General features: G+C 42.6%; 1 pseudogene; it reads left to right on the top strand.

Moving 5' to 3' along the window:
- Positions 1-421: 421 nt before the first annotated feature.
- LOC124653043 lies at positions 422-6,067 on the top strand (annotated as a pseudogene).
- The last annotated feature ends 5,454 nt before the right edge of the window (positions 6,068-11,521 follow it).

Below are 11,521 nucleotides of genomic sequence, written 5' to 3' on the forward strand. Positions count from 1 at the left end.
GCCCAGATACGTCTCACCGACAACCCTGTTGCAAGATCGGGATCTGAAGCACTTCTTCCTCCCAGCGATTGCTTCCTCCTATCCCCAACCTTAGCCGACCGAGCGTTTCCATGTGGGGAACCATTGTCGTCGCAGCCTCCTATTCGTTTTCCTCAAAGGGGCTGGCTAGGCAGGATCCCGACACACGCTGCTTCTTGTGATCTTTTCCCTCTAATTTTTTCTTGCCGCTTTCTTCAATGTGATTTTTTTCCGGTCGGGTGCCCCTCTCCTCTCGCCTACAATTTTCGTACAGGGATTATTGTCTGTCATGGACTGGTTCGTGGCAAAGATCCAACTGGGTCTCGGCTTGCCCACGCCCTGCGCACTTTGAATCAGATGCAGAGGTGGCCGTCGGCGTTTGAATCGGAGGCAGAGGTCGAGCATGGGATCTGGAGGTGCGGGGGAGGCGCGCCTACGACCTGGAGCACCGCGCGCCGTCGATCGTGCTCTGCGCGTCGTCTCCATCCTCGCCCCGCCCTACCGCGAGCCACGAGCTCCGCCACCTGCGTCCTCGTCGATCGCCGCTCGTCAAATTTGTCCTGGCCGGCCACAACGAGCTGGAGCTAGGCTCCCATGGGCACGGTTGCTTTTTTCTAGATAGGAAACAGAGTCAGCGCCGCGCGGTTTTCTTTTGATCTGATTTTTCGTCAACTCTTCTGCAATCTGGATTCTGCTGTATTCCCGTTCCAATTTTTCTAGTAGATCCTTTTAATATTCGTGTTGTATTTGCAGATGCAAATGTCCCTGAATTAGATCTACCTGTTGTCTTTATTTTTCATTTTGCACTGGAATGGGATCTCAGGTTGTAAGTGATCCTCAAGATCTATGACCCGTCTGTATTGGAATTTATCCACTTTGCTCAAATTTTGGATGGCCACCTCGTTATCTTTTATTCTTTCTGATTTTTTAGACCTCAATGTCATCTTATGTTCTTGCCTGTCCACACCTGCAATTGGTTGTCTACATTGGTACAACTGAAGAAAAAAAATCATCCAAGTTTATTTTACAGAAAATATGGTGAGTTGTCTTTGTGTTTGGTTCTGATTTTCTGGGTTGCCAGCTTGTGTTAATCTTGATGTGATTTTATTGAAGGGACTTTGTGGTGATAGTATGAAAATGGGATCTGAAATCCATGTTTGACGAACTTTGCCTTCTATTTTGAATGAACATGGGATCTGAAATCCATGTGTAACGAATTTTATTCTTTGCCTGTGCACCGCTGCAATTGGTGATTGTCCACCAGCCTGCTTATGGGTAGTTTACGAGATGATTAACAGATTTCTTTTGTGTCCCGTCGAAAATTGTACTTTATCTATGTGAGATAATATAATCAAGCAAAATTTCATGTGGATGATAAAAAAATATTCCTAAAAAAGGGGCTAATGACGGTAAAACACCTAAATTGGAGGAACTTTAAAGTAACTTAAGAAAAACAAAATAGCAGGCAGATTGTTTCCGGTACAGGGTCGTAGGACCCTTCCGCGGTACGCACATGGACCACCTTTTCGACTGTATGCATGAGGAGTGTCTACCGTGAAGTCGCCGTCAATCAGCAGTTTGAGATGGGCACAATCCAACGGTGCTCAGTCTATGCGTAGCTATCATCCTAGTTATAAAATCCGCGTTGTATCATATAATCCAACGGTGCTCAGTCGAATTTTTTGTTCCAATTTTTTTGAAATTTAAAATATGTGTAAGATGCATTTCAAAATATAGGGAGCATATGCTCCCATGTTCCAAAACACCACTCCCTACATATATATGACATATTCATGCTACACCCGGGTGTAGTTACTCCCACGTGTGTTTCACACAATCTAGGTAGTATCTATCATACTGAAGAGTATATACATGTAGTATGAAGTATATAAGAATATTTTGGTAGTATATATACTACTTTGTAGGTACTATATGTACATTTTTTTACGTACACTATTTCTTTACGTATAAATATGCATGTATTTTGTATATATAGTGCAAACTATGGGTCTATTTAAACTTTTTTCACCAAAGTTGGTATGGAGTATCTTAGATATAGTGTACGAACATACTCAAACCAATAAAGTATATTATATACTTCCGTATGGTAGTATATGAGATGTGGGTGTAGTTACACCCAGGAGTAGGAAGTATTTATCCTATATATATATATATATACATATATATATATACTAACTGAATGCCCGTGCGTTGCTACGGGTTAACATGTTCTTCCTATCGACCGAAACGAATAAAGCAGTTAATTTTGTGAAAAGTTCTGTATTTCATACAAAGCGACGGTAACCACGCCATCTCACTTTGTTCTACATTGTGTCCCCATCCTTCCGTGCTAATAGCTCCTCAAAGTTCTTCTCTGGCACGCATGAGGGTAAAATCGACATGGTCAGGTCGCTGTTTGGTATCACGAAATGTTCTAGAGATGTTTTATCATGTTTTGTCATCTCCCCTACATTAGGGTAAAAAATATTTTTTTTTGTTTCAAGTATCAAAAATTGATGAGTTAACCGTGGAAAAAAAATTACTAAAAGGGACAGCTTGACACAACTGCCTTGGATAAGTACAATGACAAATGTATCATCTTGAATACTTGAACACTTTAATACATAGTGCATATGTTCTAGAGATGTTTTATCAGGTTTTATCATCTCCCCTACGTGAGGGTAAAAAATATTTTATTTGTTTCAAGTATAAAAAGTTGATGAGTTAACCGTGGAAAAAAAATTGCTAAAAGGGACAGCTTGACACAACTGCCTTGGATAAGTACAATGACGGAAGTATCATCTTGAATACTTGAACACTTTGATACATAATAGTGCGAACTTAGCATTCATAATAGTTACAGTTATATGATATAGCTCTACATCATTTGGGATGTTAATATCTAGAAAGGGGCCTTAATAGTGTAATAATACCTCGAGTAAATCATCTGTAGAATTTTCTCCGGTAGAGTTATCCCTGCAAATCTGATGTTTGGGTGTATCGCATATAAGATCTTTTGTTTTTGCACATGGACTTTTGATGTTTAAACTCACCTTGCGTGAACTTATTGATCAATTACGATGATAGTAGCACCGTGTGGTTCTCATATGTACGTGTCGCTGATGAAGATGGTCATCTTGCCGTGGCCCATGTGGGCGGCCAAATGTGATTGCGTTGCAGTTGCTGACGCCGAATGCTGCCGCATGCTGGCCGGTGGAGAGAAATTAGAAGAAGCTGGTCCTTGACCTGAACTCTGTACGTCATAGGAGCCGAACAGCTGACCAAGAACTCTCCAGCTAGCTAGCACTCAGTGCCATACGCAATGATCTAGGTATCATTATCATACTGACTTGATTAAACACAACGTGTATCAAGTCCCAGTGAACATATAGAGTCGTGTTATGCAAACCAGTATTCAGAGGCGACGTCGCGACGACATGATCCACTGCTACCTCCTGAAGAATGGCCTTTGCGGTGGCGTCCGTCCGCTCCAGCGCCGGAACTCGCGCAGCCCGGGCAGGTCCACGCTATAGCGCCAGCGCGGCAAGCTTCCGCGCCTCCACTCCACCGGCGAGCCCTGCAGGAGACGTCCTCCCCATCATCAGCTGCATGCCTGCAGCACCACGGCGTTGAGCTGAGTCCGGCAGGGATTGGGCGGAGCTGCTGTTGTCGTATCCGTCGGCACGAGACTCCCGAGCGAGCTGATCGGATGGGCTTTTCTACAGGCCTGATGAAAGGCAACAGCAGGCCCACTTCAGCGGGACGCAATAAATAGAGATGAAGAAACAAGGCCGACTTTTAGTACCACCTCGACCAGCGTTTGGTTTTTCTTTTTCTTTTTTTTGTCGCGGAAGGAACTTTAAGTCACGGTTTTTCCGGATCGCTCTGGTTTTTATGACGTACGAAACGTCTTTTTTACGTACGGACACCACCCATCCCGTTTAATAGTAAAGATATATATATATATAGGGTTGCACTATTCTAAAATCAGTGCTCAGAATAATATTCTGAGCACCAACCGGCTCTATAGAGGCGATGCGAAGGACCGACCGGTCCAATCCCAAATCGTCAACCCCACCAACGAACCAACCTCCCCACGAGGCCACGACCTCCACCTTCTCCCACCTCCCCACGCCGGCCCCCTAATCCTCCGCCGCCGGCGAGCCCCCTGTCCCCCCGCCGCAGCCAATAAACGGCTTCCCACGTTCCCGGTTTCCCTACCACCTTCTTCCCCGTCGACCCTTTCAAGCGCCGCCGCAGCGGATCACCGGCCAGGGCGCTGCTCCGGCTAACCGCCGTCGCGCCTCCACCGCCAAGAGGCGCCCGCCTCCCCTCGTAGGATCCTCCCGCGCCGCCCGTCTCACGACCTTGGGCGCCACCCGTTCTAGGGCCTCCCCGCCGCCGCGGTAAGGCTCCCTTGACGCCACGGCTTCCTCGCCGCCTGCAGCCCCGCGCCGCCTGCAGCCCCGCGCCGCCTCAATGTCTCTCCGCGCGGGACCTCGGTTTCCCACTCCGCGCGTGCTCGCTACGGGAGCAACCGCCGTCGACCAAGCGGAGGGGCTGCAAGACGCTGGTTGACTGGGTGCTGCAGATCCTCAACACGGGCGACCCCGACGAGAAGGCCCGACTGGGCGACCTCGCCGCCACCCAGTGGTTGCGCGGCGCCATCCCGCTCCCCTAGGACCCGGCGCAGTCCCCGCGGGCTCCGCCGGACCGCCCGGCGCGGAGCGACGCGGTGCGGCTGCTCCCGCCCTCCCGGATGCCGAAGCCGGGAAGGGCGGCAGCGCCGCGAGCCGGCCGGGCAATGCTGCACTCGCTGGCGCACACCGAGAGCTGGGCCGTCGACCTCTCCTAGGACATCGTCGCCCGCTTCGGCGCGCAGCTCCAAATGCCCCGTGAGTTCTTCGACGACTTCGCACGCGTCGCGCAGGACGAAGGGCGGCACTTCGTGGTGCTCTCCGTGCGGCTCAGGGAGCTCGGGTCGCACTACGGCGCGCTCCCTGCGCATGACGGGCTCTGGGACTCGGCCATGAGCACGTCGCACTGCCTCCTCGCGCGCCTCGCCGTCGAACACTGCGTCCACGAGGTGAGCAGCTCTGCCTCTGTTCTCTGTAGTCTGGCCTCCTGCCTTTATTTACTGCTGATTCGCGTTGGCATCAGGACACTGATCCGTATAGTAATGCGAAAATTCGCTTGACACTGTATGTACATTGAGCTACAGGCTTTATATACAACTAAATCATCGTAATTTCCCTGTGATGAACCAATCATCAGTTGATTAGTTCAGTAATGTTGGCTGCATGAGGTTGGCTCCATGTTCAACGGGAGTGTCTCTGCTGTGAGGTTGGATTGACTTCCATGGACCACGGCACGGTCTTGATTAAAATTGCAGCTATTTTGCCGTTTGATTGCTGATTGAATCAAGTTGATCATGTGCATATTACTACTGTTGTTGTATATTTCTCTGATACATGGAAGTACAAATACTGCATTACAAGCAGCACATGCTTTCTATTGGCTAAGTACAGATGCAATTTGCGACGCGCCTCTGCCTTTCTCACATCCTCGAGCACCACGGATCTACTGGCCTTCCTCTGCCTTTCCCTGTTGCACTTGTTCTTCCTCGCCCGTGGCAGTGTTGAGCCTGCCGGCGTGGACATCTCTGGGCGACAGGGGTGCAAAGAGGTGAGAGACGAGGATCATGTCGAGGTTGGGAAAAGCTTGAGGATCATGTCGAGGTCGGGAAAATCCAGCGGCAAGGTCAGAGGAAGAAGTGATAAGGACGGATAGGTCGCGAGCTCGCCGACTGCCTCTTCTTAATCATCGCTTGCTGCTTTCTCACCTCACGAGAACTGTACTGCTATAGTCTTTCTCTGAAATACTCCACTCTATATGTACTGTTAGCTCTCTTTCTTATGTGTAGCTGCTGATGCTGCTCCACTCTCTCATGTGCTGATCTCTCTCTCTCGATTAGTACTGCACCTGGTTGTATAGCGAAAGTACACAGTTTCATGCTCGGTAGGTAATTAAATTCCCACGGTTACTTTTCCATATGTTTCTTTTAACGTGGAGTGCATGTTTAATGTATCGAGTATAACTGTGAAAGGCGAAGTTCATTTGCTAAAAACCAGTAAGTAAAAACATATGATCCGTGAAGTACAAATTGCCAAACACCAAAAATAGAGAAAACCGAAAAATATTAAAAACATCTATCGAGAAGTACAACCAGTAATTTTTGGAAGTCACATTATGTTCCGGTGAGTACGTAATACTAGTGAAGTGTAGTAACAAGAAAACCATCCACAACAAAATATGACAAATAATTAATATTTCCAAGCCAACAAAATCCCCTCTATTCGCGGTCGGTTGATAGGTCAAATAATTTATCTATTAAAACATATAAATATTTATTTCCGCAAATCACGGAACAACTTTTCTACCGTTGACAGTAAACGTTTATTTTTATTTAGCTGCAATCATTCGGAGAAGTGAATAAAATAGTACATGTGATAAGTACTTAGTTAAGTACACCCATTCAACGCTAGCAATACAACTATTCATACGAAGGAAGTAATGCTTGGGTTAAACATATTTGTCGAAATACACATTTCCATGCTCAGGTTAAAATTATTTATCAAGAAAAATAAAATAAAACAATTCCATCGGAAAGTACAAAGGAACAAGTTGGAGAAGTACATGTTCTAAACCTCGGTCGAGAAGTATACAAATTCAGTTAAAAATAAACCCGGAAGTACAACCATTCGACACGAGCAGTACAACCAGTTATTATATGAAGCACAAAAAACTCGATAAAATCCAAATGTACAAAAAAAAAACAAAATAATTCCATCATCAGCGAGGAAGTTCAAATACTTGACGATGATAAGTACAACCATTCGACACTTGGAAGTACAACCACATACTATAGAAAGTACATGAAAACCGACAAAATCCAAATGTAGAAAAAAACAAAATAATCCCGTCATCCACGAGGAAGTTCAAATACTTGACGACTAGAAGTAAAACCATTCAACACGGGCACTACAACCACATATTATAGGAAGTACAAGCAAACCGACAAAATCCTAACGTAGAAAAACCAAAATAATCCCGTCATACGCGAGGAAGTTCAAATACTGGACAATGAGAAGTAAAACCATTCGACACGAGCAGTACAACCACTTATTGTAGGAAGTACAAGAAAACCGATAAAAATCCAAATGTACAAGAAAAAAACTCATCATCCGCGAGGAAGTTCAGATACTTAAAGAAAAGAAGTACAACCATTCGACACAAGCAGTACACTCAATTAATATAGGAAGTACAAGAAAACTGACAAAATCCAAATGTACAAAAAACAAAAAAGTCCAGTCATCCACGGGAAGTACAAGCCATGATTCCGAGAAGTGCAAGCACTGACTATAGGAGGTACAAGCACTAACTACGGGAAGTACAAAGTTTTCATATAAATTTTTATCGGTTTTTATGAATAGTTTCGTGAAACCGCACCGAGAAGTACAATTGTATTTCCCGGGAAGTACAACCTCATGTCGAGGGAAGTTCAACGCTCTGTTCCTGCGGGGCGGAAATGTATTGCGAAAATGAAATGTAGGAAAAAAAATCCTATCATCCGCGTGGGAGTTCAAATACTTGACGCTGAGAATTACTACCATTCAACACGAGTAGTACAACCACTTAACATAGGAAGTACACAAAACCGACAAGATGTAAATGCAAAAAAAATTCCATCATCCGCGAGGAAGTTCAAATAATTGACATCGAGAAGTACAACCATTCGACACGAGCTGTACAACCACTTATTATAGGAAGTACAAGAAAACCGAAAAAATCTAAATGTACAGAAAAAAATCTCGTCATCCGTGAGGAAGTTCAAACACTTAAAGCTGAGAAGTACAACCATTCGACAAGAAGTACACTCACTTAATATAGGAAGTATAAAAAACCCAACAAAATCTAAATGTACAAAAAAAAAATCCCCTCATCCGCGGGAAGTACAATCAGTGATTCCGAGAAGTACGAGCGGTGACTGCAGGAAGTACAAGCGGTAACCATGGGAAGTAGAAAGTTTTCAGATACAATTTTATCAGTTTTTCTGAACATTTTCATGAAACCACACAAAGAAGTACAACCGCATTGCCCGATAAGTACAAGTTTATGTCGAGAGAAGTTCAGTGCTCTGTTTTTACGGGGCGGAAATCTGTTGTCCAAATCTCATCGATTTGATCACCAACCACTTTAATAATTGTCACAAAAAGCTTTATATGGTAGAGTATGTGTCTAATTTCATTACCTACATCATTTCACAACAAATAAATGGATCCAATCCATCGAATTCAAGTTGCTATCCCATAAAATATACCGGAAACATGATTTCAAAACTTCTAAATTAGTTTTAAACCGTTCGGATTTGGAAAAATGGTAGATACGAAAAAGATGCGCCATTTTGACACCTTTCCAACCATATATCATTTCCATAGTTTGAATATACCGCATGGAAATCACGGAGAAAATCACTCGGTGCCCGTCACATAAAATGGGCGGACAGTAATTCGAGTTATTCTCTTAAACTGTAAGGAATTAGAGAAAACAATTGAAATAAGAAAGTTGCGCCTTTTCCATAGCTTTCCAACGCCATATTATTTGCATCATTCCGACAAACGGTTGAAACAAATCATCCAAATTACTATCCGCCCGTTTTTGAGTACGTCCAAATTTCGGTATTTTCAAAATTGTTCAAAAACTGTGAGGATTTTGAAAAAACGTAAAACATGAAAAAGTTGCGAAATTTCATTATCTATCCAACGGTATATCATTTGCACAGTTTCGATAAATGATTCGAAAATCGAACTAAAAGTTCATTTTCTGGCCATATAGAGGCGTTTTCGTATTTTCAAAATTAAATTTAAACCGTGCAAAATCTGCAAAAATTATGAACATGAAAAAGTTGCGGTTTTTCATTATCTATCCAACGGTATATCATTTGCATAGTTTCGACAAACGGTTGAGAAACCCGAAGTATATTCAGTAGCTGTGAAGAAAATAGGAAGTTCAGGTAAGTTCGACAGAAAGTTGAACCCTGTTATTCGAGAAGTACAACCTTGTGTTCAGAAAAGTACAAGTCGGTGCTCAGAATATTATTCTGCAACCGGTTGCAGAATAGTGCTGGTATATATATATATATATACAGTAAGCATTCAAGTTGATGAACAAGGTCTAGACATATTCAAAACATAAAAGCATGTATCTACCCCCTAACCTTTAACTATGTCTTATGAAGTCAAGCATGAAGAGAAATGATTTTGGGTTTAAAACATGGAAATTTCAAAAACATCCCAAAAGCTTAATTTTAGAGTGACTAAGAAGGACCCAAGCTTAATTTCAAGAACACCCCTCGCAAATCTTCATTTTAGAGTGACTAAGAAGGATCGAGGCTTATCTTTTCATTTACATGTTTTAAACTTGTTTAAATCTTGGTCAAACCGCCTAGGATTTTACCAAGATTCAAATGGGCATACAAATTCAGAAAAAAAATCAAAAACCAATGCACATAGCATTCTTACGTCATATATATAGTAAGCATTAAAGTTGATAAACAAGGTCAAGACATATTCAAACCAGACAACTCATGTATATATCTACCCCTAACCCTAAACTCTGTCTTATGAAGTCAATCATGAAGAGAAGTGGTTTTGGGTTTCAAACATGGAAATTTCAAGAACCTCCCAAAAGCTTTATTTTAGAGTGACTAAGAAGGATCCATGCTTACCTTTTCATTTTCATATTTTGAACTTGTTTAAATCTTTGTCAAACCTAGGATTGACCAAAAGTTTCAAATGGGCATAAAATTCATAAAAAATCATAAAAATGAAAAAACAAAGCATATAGTCTTTGTATGTCATATAGCAAGCATTCAAGTTGATAAATTAATAAGGTTTGGACATATTGAAGCCATACAAATCATGTATCTACCCCTAACCCTAAACTCGGTCGATCTTATGAAGTCTAGCATGAAGAGAAGTCGTTTTGGGTTTCAAACATGGAAATTTCAAGGACACACATCCCAAAAGCTTCATTTTAGAGTGACTAAGAAGGATCCATGCTTACCTTTTCAATTCATGTTATAAACTTGTTTAAATCATGGTCAACCCTAGGATTTGACCAAGATTCAAATGGGTAGAAAAATAAAAAAATCTGAAAAATGAAAAACCAAAGTACATATAGTCTTCTTATGTCATATATATAGTAAGCATTAAAGTTGATAAACAAGGTCTAGACATATATTCAAACCAGACAACTCGTGTATATATCTACCCCTAACCCTAAACTCTGTCTTATGAAGTCAATCATGAAGAGAAGTGGTTTTGGGTTTCAAACATGAAAATTTCAAGAACCTCCCAAAAGCTTTATTTTAGAGTGACTAATTAAGAAGGATCCATGCTTACCATTTCATTTTCATGTGTTTTAAACTTGCTTAAATCTTGGTAAAACCTAGGATTTGACCAAGATTCAAATGGGCATAAACATTCAAAAAAAATAAAAAAATGAAAACCAAAGCACATAGCCTAGCTTCTTATGTCATATATATATACAGTAAGCCTTCAAGTTGATGAACAAGGTCTAGACATATTCAAAACATAAAAGCATGTATCTACCCCCTAACCCTTAACTATGTCTTATGAAGTCAAGCATGAAGAGAAATGGTTTTGGGTTTCAAACATGGAAATTTCAAAAACATCCCAAAAGCTTACTTTTAGAGTGACTAAGAAGGACCCAAGCTTAATTTCAAGAACACCCCTCGCAAATCTTCATTTTAGAGTGACTAAGAAGGATCGAGGCTTACCTTTTCATTTTCATGTTTTAAACTTGTTTAAATCTTGGTCAAATTAACCTAGCTAGTATTTGACCAAGATTCTAATGGGCATAAAATTCAAAAAAATCAGAAAAATGAAAAACCAAAGCACATAGCCTTCTTATGTCATAAAGTAAGAATTCAAGTTGATAAACAAGGTCTAGACATATTCAAACTATACAAATCATGTATCTACCCCTAACACTAAACTCTGTCTTATGAAGTCAATCATGAAGAGAGAAGCGGTTTTGGGTTTCAAACATGGAAATTTCAAGAACCTCCCAAAAGCTGCTTCATTTTAGAGTGACTAAGAAGGATCCATGCTTACCTTTTCATTTTCATATTTTATACTTGTGTTGCGGTCAGAAACCCACCGGCGGGCAGCGACTGGCAACACCGTAGAGCCGGGAACAACTAGGGCTGCGGCTGGCCCCAATCCCTCAGAGCGACGGCCCGCAAAGCCTTCTGGTCACACGTCCGATGCCGTCGCAAGGGCGTGCCACCCGACCTATACCCGGTCGGAAGGTGTTGGATGATGCCTCGCTTAGTTTCCGCATGGCATACACGTAAACGTTAAATACGAGCCTCGATCGGCTCTCGAGTTGTCTCCGTGAATCGGCTCAAAGAGCCGAT

This window comes from Lolium rigidum, chromosome 1, assembly GCF_022539505.1.
Source record: "Lolium rigidum isolate FL_2022 chromosome 1, APGP_CSIRO_Lrig_0.1, whole genome shotgun sequence".
NCBI classification, from domain to species: Eukaryota; Viridiplantae; Streptophyta; class Magnoliopsida; order Poales; family Poaceae; genus Lolium; species Lolium rigidum.